The sequence below is a fragment of the Canis aureus genome, chromosome 24, assembly GCF_053574225.1.
Source record: "Canis aureus isolate CA01 chromosome 24, VMU_Caureus_v.1.0, whole genome shotgun sequence".
Classification (NCBI taxonomy): domain Eukaryota; kingdom Metazoa; phylum Chordata; class Mammalia; order Carnivora; family Canidae; genus Canis; species Canis aureus.
Genome location: NC_135634.1, coordinates 46137962 through 46149582, shown reverse-complemented (window position 1 = coordinate 46149582; position 11621 = coordinate 46137962). Strand labels below are relative to the sequence as shown.

The 11621-nt window shown below is 38.7% G+C and overlaps 1 pseudogene; it reads right to left on the bottom strand.

The window, feature by feature from the left end:
* Window positions 1-629: 629 nt before the first annotated feature.
* On the bottom strand, window positions 630-2246 carry LOC144296545 (UDP-glucuronosyltransferase 1A8 pseudogene; annotated as a pseudogene).
* Between the last annotated feature and the right edge of the window lie 9375 nt (window positions 2247-11621).

The following is an 11621-nucleotide window of genomic DNA, read 5'->3' as shown; positions in this document are numbered from 1 at the left end:
CCCAAAAGTTGAAATTAAGTGGACAATCTTTGAAAATTGAAGCAGCTATATAGAATTCTTTTTGCCAAAAGAATTATAAAAATCTGACACCATCTGAAGCTGGAGAGGGTATGGAAAAACTAGAGCTCTCATTTATTGTTGACCAAAGCATCAGATTGTTCAATGTTTTGAAAGCAATTTGTCGAATTAATTAAAAGGTAATATGCGTGTACCATTTGGCCCAGCAACCCCTATTCCTAAGGACATTCAGCCTACAGAGAGGAGAGCAAGAATGTGGAAATGTGAGCATGCAAACAAATTATTTAAGAATGTTTAGTGCAGTCTTGCTCATAAAGGACACAGTGGGGAAAAAGCTTCAATATCAGTATGGCTTGATTGAGTGAATTGTGGGGCATCCAAAGTAAAGAATTTATGCGCTATTAGAAAGAATGCGAAAGGGTCGCCTGGATGTCTCAGTCAGTTAAGTGTCTGTCTTGGGCTCAGGTCATGATCCCAGGGTCCTGGGATCTAGCCCTGCATTGAGCTCCCTGCTGAGTGAAGAGTCTGCTTCTCACTCTCCCTCTGCTGTCCCCCTGCTTGTGCTTGCACTCTCTTTCTCTCTCTCTCTCTCTCTCTCTCTCTCGAATGAATGAATGAATGAATGAATGAATGAATAAATAAATAAATAAATAAATAAATAAATAAATAAATAAAATCTTCAATAAAAGGAATGTGACAGATTTGTATGGATTGACTTTAAAGATGTTCGTAATATTTTAGTAAGTGGAAAACCCAAGCTAAGAACAATAGGTCCAATCCGTTATTAGATTTTATTTTAATAAAACAGGCATGAGACTTTGCATTAGATATATGCTTATATATAAAATAATTTCAGAAAAATGGGATAAGTACCATACTAAACTTCTAAGGGCATTTTCCTATAAAGGATGGCATTAGATTAACAAAGAGGGAAATTTCATTTCTTACTGTGTTCTTTGGTAGTTTCACAAGGATAGTACAAAACGCAGGCTGGAAATTATGTACAATTATACAATTGTATACATGTGCATATCAAAGAGCACAGCTTTATAAGATTTGTTGACACATGATGCAATTAATTGGCAAAAAATAATTCATTTAATTAGAAAAAGATTTCCAAATGTGATGATTGTAAATGACAAATGACAGTTCAATAAGGAGTCTTTTTTTTTTTAATGTCCAAAGACAGATTATTCTTACTACACAAAAGAGGAGGTAACTTACCTTTGGCAATGGCTTTCCCTCCTGGCAGTTGATGCCTCCAATGAAGACCATGTTGGGCATCACAGGTTTGGGATAGTCAAAAACAAAGTCAGTTCTTAACAACCAAATTGACGTATGGCTGTAGAGATCATATGGTGTGACAGCTGTTTGGAGAATCTCAGATGCAACTTCCAAAGCAGTTTTTAAAAAATAGTGGCAAAATAAATGTTCCTCCAAGTGGGAGATGTGATTCCACACTCTCTCTCTGAAACTCATGGCATCTGGAAACCCTAAAAAAATTCTAGGAACATAAGAAGGAGGACTGGGGCACTGTGTGCTTTCTTCAAGAAAATGGCAAAATAATCCCCTGGTGAAGACCACAGATGGAAGTGAAAAATACTTGGCTACAATTAAGCCACACACATCAAAAGGATCCAGAAACACTGCATCAAAAGAACTCTCCTTTATGTATTCTACTAATTTTGGATCACTAAACAAATTCTTACAATGTAAAAAAAGGTGTTCAAAAAAGTCACTGGATGAATTTAAGACCATAGAAAGTATACTTTGTTGACGAATATTCCACTGAGAATCGGAGAAAGTCTTGAACTTCTGATTCAACTCCTCCAGATTGTAAGTTGTGGAATAAGTCTTCACCGTAAAATTGGAGGATTTTCCCAGTTGCCAACTCACCTCTGGTATGATTAAAACCAACTCATGCCCTCTTTGGATGAGTTGCTCCACAACCAAACGCATGGTAAACCAGTGGCTCCCATCCATGGGTACTACCAGCAGCTTGCCTGCCTCAGCAAAGCCAGATGTCAGCAGGAGACACACACACAACAGAGGAAAGCCGGTCAAAATTGTGGCAGCCATTGGAAACCTGCAGTCCAGGGCAATCCAGCTGCTTGGGTTCTGAGCTGGTGTAATAGAGTCAGTCCGTGGAAGAAGTACAGGCACAAAGCCCGCCCCAGCAGAGGGCGTGTATTTACACAGTCATGAAAAAAAAAAACTACACCTATTGCCAGTGATGCACTCCTAAGAACAATAATGAATGGGTAGCATTTGTTGACACACGTGCTTATACATTTTCCAGATAACAATACCATTTGACCTTTGCCTTGGACAAAGATCATATGCTGTGTGGCACGCGATGTTCATTTGGAAGCGGAATTGGTAAGCAATGTTTTTGAGTACTCAGAGTAATAAAAAGGAAAGTAATCATCAATAAAAATGATATTTTTGCAATTTATTCCTAGGTGTCCTTTCTCTTTCCTCTGGGCTTCTGCATTCCTCTGTCTAGACCTCTCTGCTGTGGGCTTACCCCAGTCAGCCTCCTACCCACCTTCAGGAATCTTTGTATCTGCTTCCCACCCTTTACCTAGCACTTGTTGAGGCCAAGGGATATATCTTCTTCATATTTGCACCCTCTTCCCACAGGATCCATGCAATGCCTGACACAGAGAAAGCCCACAAGGACCCTTTGTTGCCTTGGACTGAATTGTACTATGTGAGTTTTCTAGACACCTTTATGGGTGACTTAGGTGGTGTATGTCAGGTAAGACCCTGAGAAACATTTACTGAGGGATTCTAGAGCTAACCTGGGGGCATAATCTTTTTTAGAACCAACATGGCTCCTTCTGAGATGCCCGAACTATTACTAAACATTTGCTTAGTCTTCATTTACCTTGGTTACTGAAAGACTTTCAGGTTAACATCTGAAAAATAAAAATTGTGTCAGATGATCTACCTTCCCAGGAGGCTTACTTCAGAGTTGATATCAATAAATTAGAAAATAGAACAATAGAGAAAATCAATGAACCCAAAAGCTGGTTCTTTGAGAAGATGAATTAACCTGATGAAGCTCTAGCCAAACTGATGAGAAAAAAAGAGAGAGAAAGATTACCAGTATCAGGAATAAGAAAGGTGGCATCACTACAGATTCCCCAGATATTAAAAGGATAATAAGAAAGAATATCAAGAACAAATTTATGCCAATATATTCTACAATTTAGATTAAATGGACAAATTCCTCCAAAGATACAAACTACTAGAGTTTAACAGAGAAATAATACATAAGTTGAGTAAAAATAACTTGTATGTTTTAAATGGAATTAAGTTTGAATTCACTTTCCCATAAATAAAACTTCAAGCCCAGATGGCTTCACTGATATAAACTACCAAACATTGAGGAAGAAATAAAACCAAATATTACTCCAGAATATATCCTGAAATGAGGAAATAATATATTCTAGAGAACAGAGGGATAGGGAACTTCCTAATCTTTCTGTAAGTCCACAGAATTTGTCTATGAGACCAGCATTGCCACATGTCAAAACTAGACATCATAAGAAAGAAAACTTTATAGACCAATACCACCCATAAATATTATGCAAAAATTCTATACCAAATTTTAGTACATCAAAGTTAATAATGTAAATGTATGTAAAAATATAAAAGATATATAATAATAATAAACAAAAAGATATCCGGACTTGTCCCACAAATATAAGGATGTTTTAAGGTTAGAAAATCAATCAAGGTAATTCACCATATAAATAAACTGGAAAAGTACAATCATATAATCATCTCCATAGGCACAGAAAAAGTATTTCACAAAATCCAACATCTATTCCTGATCAAAATTGTCAGAAAGCTAGGATAAGAAGGGAATATTCACGACCTATAAGGAGTATCTATGAAAAACCCACAGCTAACATCATATTTAATGATGAATGACTGAATGCTTTACTCCTAATCAGATATAAGTCAAGGATGACTGCCTTATCACTTCTATTCATATTGTTCTGGAGATTCTGTCCAGTGCAATCAGTCTGGAAAAATAGAAGGCATTCAGATTGGAAAGAAAACTCTAACTGCCTTATTCACAAACAACATGATCATCTCTGTAGAAATTCCAGTGGAATCTACAAAATATCCTAGAACAAATAAGTAAATTTAGCATAGTTGCAGGATATAAGATCATACTCAAAATCAATTTATTTGGGAGTGCCTGGGTGGCTCATTTGATTAAGCAGGAGCTGGCTGCTCTTGATTTCAGCTCAAGTCATGATCTCACTGTCTTTGGATAGAGCCCCTCAATGCGGGGGAGGGGGGCCTGCGCTCATCAGGGAGTCGGCTTCAGGATTTTCTCTCCCTCTGCCACTCCTCTCACTTGCTTGTACTCTCTCTCTCTCTCTCAAATAAATAAATAATTATTTAAAAAATTGTTTGTATTTCTATACAGTAGCAAGGAACAATTTGAAATTGGAATTTTAAAATGCCATTTGAATAGCATCAAAAATATGAAATACTTATGAGATAACTCTGACAAAAGATGTGAAACACTGCATCCCGAAAACTAAAACATTAATGAGAAAATTAAGACATAGACATGGCCAACATGCGTATGAGAAAATGCTCTGCATCACTTGCCATCAGGGAAATACAAATCAAAACCACAATGAGATACCACCTCACACCAGTGAGAATGGGGAAAATTAACAAGGCAGGAAACAAGAAATGTTGGAGAGGATGCGGAGAAAAGGGAACCCTCATACACTGTTGGTGGGAATGTGAACTGGTGCAGCCACTCTGGAAAACTGTGTGGAGGTTCCTCAAACAGTTAATAATATACCTGCCCTACGACCCAGCAATTGCACTGTTGGGGATTTACCCCAAAGATACAAATGCAATGAAACGCCGGGACACCTGCACCCCGATGTTTCTAGCAGCAATGGCCACGATAGCCAAACTGTGGAAGGAGCCTCGGTGTCCAACGAAAGATGAATGGATAAAGAAGATGTGGTTTATGTATACAATGGAATATTACTCAGCTATTAGAAATGACAAATACCCACCATTTGCTTCAACGTGGATGGAACTGGAGGGTATTATGCTGAGTGAAGTAAGTCAGTCGGAGAAGGACAAACATTATATGTTCTCATTCATTTGGGGAATATAAATAGTAGTGAAAGGGAATATAAGGGAATGGAGAAGAAATGTGTGGGAAATATCAGAAAGGGAGACAGAACGTAAAGACTGCTAACTCTGGGAAACAAACTAGGGGTGGTAGAAGGGGAGGAGGGCGGGGGGTGGGAGTGAATGGGTGACGGGCACTGGGGGTTATTCTGTATGTTAGTAAATTGAACACCAATAAAAAATAAATTAAAAAAAAAGAAAATTAAAGAAAATCTAAATAAATGAAAGGATAAACCATGTTCATGAATTGGAAGACCCAGAGTTGTTAAGATGTCAATTCTCTCCCAAATTGATCTATAAATTCTATACAATCTCAATCAAAATCCAAGTAGGCTTTTTTTTGCAGACATTGGCAAAATGATTCAAAAATTTATATGGAAATATAAAAGATCTAAAATAGCCAAATTAACTTTAAAAAATTGGAGATGGCATGGACTGCATACATATATCTCCCTAACATTCATATGTTGAAACTCGACCCTAATGTGATGGTATAAGGCAGTGGGGTTTTGGGAGGTAATTAGAATTTTTTTTAATTAAAAAAACAAAAAACAAAAACAGGGCAGCCCGGGTGGCTCAGCGGTTTAGTGCCGCCTTCAGTCCAGGGCCTGATCCTGGAGACCTGGGATCGAGTCCCATGTCAGGGTCCCTGCATGGAGCCTGCTTCTCCCTCTGCCTGTGGCTCTGTCTCTCTCTCTCTCTCTCTCTCTTTCTCTCATGAATAAATAAATAAAATCTTTTTAAAAAATAAATAAAAATAAAAAATAAGAAAAAAAATTTTCCACCATCCTGCTGTCTATATCAACCAAGACCTTTTCTGGGATCTGATGAGCATTGGCATTAGGCGCCTAAACCAGTGTTCAGTTTATCCCACAGCACCAGTTCTGCTTACCAAAAGTGGCCCACTAGGCACTTGCCCTCCATGCCAGCAAGCCGGGCTTCTTACCCATTTAAAGTTTGAGAATAGGTTGAAATTGTTTGGGCCGATAATTAGGATTTAGATGAGGTAGTGGGGCCCCAATGAATGGAATCAGTGCTTTCATGGGCCAACAGAGACCTTGTTTTCTCTCTCCTCTCTGCCATGTGAGGATACAAGAAGTCATCAGACTGCAACCCAGAAAAGGGCTCTCACCAGAACCCAGCCATGGTAGTAACCTGATCTTGGAATTCCAAACTCTAGAAGTTGACCATAGTATTGTGTCATAGCAGCTGAACTGACTGAGACAGAGGGCTAACACTTCCTCATTTTAAGACTTCTTGTAAAGCTAGAGTAATCAGGTGTTTCATAAACAGATCATCGAAACAGATTAGAAAGTCCAGAAAGAAGTCTGTAGATATATGAACAACTAACCCTTTACAGAGATGCAAAGGCCATTCAGTAGAGAAAACATAGCCTTTTCAACAATCCAATATCCATAGGCAAGAAAGTAAGAAAAGACATCAGCTTTGTGGTATTCTTCTCAAAAATATCTACAAATCTGGTCTCATGATTTTTTTAAAAAATCGGACAAACTGAAATTGAGGGGCATTCTACAAAATACCTGACCAATACTTCTCAGAACTGTCAAGGTCATCAAAACAGGGAAGTCTGAGAAATTGTCACTATCTAGAGACATTATAACTGCTTCTCCTCCTCCCTCTGCTGCTCCCCCTGTTTATGCTTTCTCTCTTTCTCTGTCAAATAAATAATAAATAAACAAATAAAATCTTTTAAAAAAATAAAAAATATAAAAAAGGAGAATCCAGGGCACCTGGGTGGCTCAGTCAGTCAAGCACCTGACTTTTGGTTTCAGCTCAGGACATGATCTCGGGGTCCTAAGATCGAACCCCAAGTCAGGCTCCATACTCTGCAAGGAGTCTGCTTGAGATTCTTTCCCCTTCCCACTCCCTCCTCCTCTGCTCTTCCTCCTGCTCATGCTCTTTTTCTTTGTTTAAAATCAATCAATCAATTAAGCAATAAGGTAACTGTTCATAGTAGTCTCTTCTGGTCCTTCATATTTCTGTGACATCCATTGTAATACCTCCACTTTCATTTCTTATCTTGTTCACGTGAGACTTCTCTGCTTTTTTTCCTTAGTTCAGCTGAAAATTGGTCAATTTTGTTATCTAAAAACAACAACAACAAGTCTAGGTTCAGTGATCTTTTCAGTTGCCTCTTTAGTCTCTTTTCCCCCTATTTCTGGCCTGATCTTTGTTATTTCCTTCCCTCTGCTCATTCTGGGCTCAGTCTGTTCTTTTTCTAGTTGCTTGACGCATAAGTTAAACTCCTTATTTAAGATCTTTCTTTTTTCTTAATGTAGGTGTGTATTGCTATGAACTTCCCTCTCAGGACAGCCTTTGTTACATCCCGTACGTTTAGGCAGATTGTGTTTCCATTCTCAATTGTCTCTGACACTTTTTTAAAAAGATTTATTTATTTACTTATTTGAGAGAGAGAGAACAGGAGAGAGGGGCGGAAGAGAAGGGGAAAGAATCTCAAGCAGACTGCCCGACCAGTGTGGAGCCTAATGCAGGGCTCGATCTCACACCTCTTAGGATGTATTATCACAAAGTCAAAATATAACAAGTATTGGAGAGGATGTAGGAAAAGTGAATGTATATTTGTACATTGTTGGTGCAAATATAAATTGTTATAGCCGTTAAAGAACACAGTATAGAAGTTCCTTAGAAAATTAAAAATAGAAGTACCATATGCCAGCAATCCCACTTCTGGGTATATACTTAAGGAAATGAAACCAGGATCTTGACAATGTGTCTTCATTCCCATGTTCATTGTAGCACTGTTCACAGTAGCCAAGATATGAAAACAACCTAAATGCCCAGTGATGGATGAATAAGTAAAGAAGATGTGGCTATAGATATAGACACAGATATACCTGTGTGTCTGTGTCTCTGTCTCTGTGTACATATATGTGTGTGTATGCATATAGAATGGAATATTATTCAGTCTAAGAAAGGAGATCCTGCTATTTGCAACATGGATGGACCTGAAGGACAGTGTGCTAAATGAAATAAGCCAGATATAGAAAAACAAATATCACCTGATCTAATTGATATATGGAATATATATGCAGACGGTCCTTGACTTAATGACAGTTCAACTTTTGATTTTTTGACTTTATGATGGTGTGAAAATGATATGCCTTCAATAAAAATCTTACTTTCAGTTTTGAATTTGGGTCTTTCTCAGGCTAGCAATATGTAGTATAATCCTTTCTCCTAATGCTGGATAGTGTCAGTGAGTCACAGCTCCCAGCCAGCCATATGAACACAAGGATAAACAGCCGATACACTGACAACCAATCTGCAGCCATATAACCACTCTGTTTTTCACTTTCAGTACAGTGTCCAATAAATTACATGAGATATCCAACACTTAATTATAAGATATGCCTTGTGTCAGATGATTTTACCAAACTGGAAGCTAATGGAAGTATTCTGAGCACATTTAACGTGGTCTAGGCTAACCTACAGTGTTCAGTAGGTTAGGTGTACTAAATGCATTTTTGCGGGTTTTTTTTTTAAAGATTTTATTTATTTATTCATGAGAGACAGACAGAGAGAGAGAGAGAGAGGCAGAGACACAGGCAGAGGGAGAAGCAGGATCCCTGCAGGGAGCCCAATATGCCCAATATGGGACTCAATTCCGAGATGCCAGGATCACGCCCTGAACCAAAGGCATAGATGCTCAACCACTTAGCCACCCAGGTGTCCCTTAAATGCATTTTTGACTTATAATATTTATCAGGACATAACTCTATTGTAAATTGAGGAAGATCTTTATTTTTTTAAGACCTCATAGTAACAAAAATGATGGTTATGGTAAGCTTGAGTGTTGGAGTAAAGGGGTGATTTTTCAAAAAGTAGAATGGTGATTGTCAGGGGTTGGAGTTTGGGGGTTACGGTAAATTATTATTTAACGGGTATAGAGTTTGTTTTGCAAGATGAAGAGTTCTAGAGATGGATAATGGTTATGGTTGCACAAAATACATTATATTTGATTTTTTAAAAATTTTAATTTAGCGTGTTAAAGTGTACATTACATAAGATTTAACATTTTAACTGTTTTGAGGTGTTCAATCCAGTGACATTAAGTACATTCACACTGTGCAACCCATTAACTCTCTATCCTCCCTTCCTCCTGGTTCCTGGAAACCATGTTCTATTTTCTAATTTTCTCAGTGTGTCTAATCTAGGTAGCTTATAATAAGTAGATCATACAGTATTTGTCCTTTTGTGTCCCTTTGGTAGTATGTATCAGCATTTTAAAGGGTGAATACTATTTCTTTACATGCATATACTACATTTTGTTTATCTGCTCATCCATGGATGGACATTTGGCCCTGAATTTCAATCAGGAGAAAGTTAGATCCTGGTGAGTATTGCCTGATGCGTTCCTCCCCATTACTGTGAAGTGATAGGTTAGTCAACATCATCCACTTCTTTGGGGGAACTAACACTTTCTGCATCACTGGATTTGTGCTGCTTAACTTATATACAAATTCCACATGCAAGGAAAGACTATCACTCTGATGATACATCATATTTTTACTTTTTATCTCTCTCTTCTCTACCCACTTTGCCCTCCTAAAGGGTACTTCTTGTGTCCCAGTCAGGAATTATATTCAGCTTTGAACACCAGAGACACCACCACACAGTAACTTAAATGACACCACCACCATACTTTTGCTCTTGGAGAAAAGAAATCAAGAGATAAAAACTCAAGGACTGATAGGACATCAGTTATAATGTCATCATCAATCTAAGTTCCTTCTGTCTTTATACAGTCATCTGCATCCTCATTCTCTTAATGGCTGCCAGAGCCTCAACCATCACATCCACGTCTCTAGCAGAAGAGAAGAAGGGACAAGGGCAAAACAATTATAGTCTCTTTTCAAAAAATTTTCCTGGAGGCCCCACCCAATGGCTTCTGCTGTTATAACACCTCACAGGATTATGGTAGACAATTAAATAAATTCATTGTAAAACAGAATAAAGAAAATCTTATTTAAAGTGGAGTCAGTTGAGGCACCTGGGTGGAGTAGAGTCAGTTAACCATCTGACTCTTGGTTTTTGCTCACGTCATGATCTCCATGCTTAGCATGGAGTCTGCTTTGGTGTCTCTCTTCCTCTCCCTCTACACCTCCTGCTCATGCCCTCTCTCAAATTAATTAATTAGAGACTGTTGACCAGAAGGGGGAGCTCTCCTGCCCACCCCAAATCATCAATCGCAGACCCCAACAGGAAGAGACAGTACCTTGCATTTCAAGCAGAAAGAAGCCTATGCATTACCACTCCAGTAGGAAGAAGAAGATTATTTCCTTGCCCAGCAACAGTGCAGCCAATGAGAGGCTGCCACAACTCAGCCAATGAAAAGTCACTGTACTTGGAAACTCCAGTTTATTCTCGTGGACTTCTTGTTTATAACAGCCCCTTCCAACTCCCCCCTTCCCTCTATGAAAGCACCGTTCCCCTCTTTTGTTCTCTACTTGCCTATGGTTTTGCCATAGCTTCCATGTCTGGAATAGAATATAATTTTCTGCTATTTCCAAATAAACCCATTTTTGCTGGTAAAATAACTGACAGTTTTTGTCTTTGAGGTTACCCAGACATAAACACACTTACTGCCATGTGTGCTATTGGTGCTGTGTAAGAGCTAGCTATCATTATTACTCATTGGCTGGAAGTATGTCCCATGATGACTCAGAAAGGGAGATCATGCCCCCTATAACATTGGGGGTCTGTTGGTATGGAAGAAGAAGAGAAACATATTGGACAGGCTGGTAACTGTGCTGCCACAATATCTGTCTCACTCTTTGTAATATCACCAGTGCTAGACACAGGGCAAGGGCTCATTAGTATTTGCAGAAGGAACGAAGGGAAGGAAGTAGAGAGGATGACAAACCAGCAAGCAGGTGACTGGCTTTAAAGAGGCAGTGTAGAACCAGTGGTTAAGAGTGCAAACCCTAGAGCCAGATCACCAGGACTCAAATCTTAGTTAGAGATTTACTGTGTAACTTTGTAGGAATTGTGCATCTCCCAGGACATCAGTCTCCTCCCCTATAGAATGGGAATGATATCAGTTCCCACCATGGGGCATCGTTATGAGAATTAAATGAGATAATGCATAGAAACTATCTGCAGTATAAATGCTCACAACTTTTTAAAAGCATCATTGGGCACCTGGGTGGTTCAGTTGGTTAAACATCTGCCTTCCGCTCAGGTCATGATCCCAGGGTCTTGGGATTTAGCCCCACATGGGGCTCCCTGCTCAGCAAACAGTCTGCTTCTCTCTCCCTGCCCCCAGTTGTGCTCTCTCTCTCTGTCAAATAAATAAAATCTTTAAAAATAAATAAATAAAAGTATCATTAACCTTTCTTGCACAGCACCTCACTTAGTTGAAATACTGGGTGAAACCT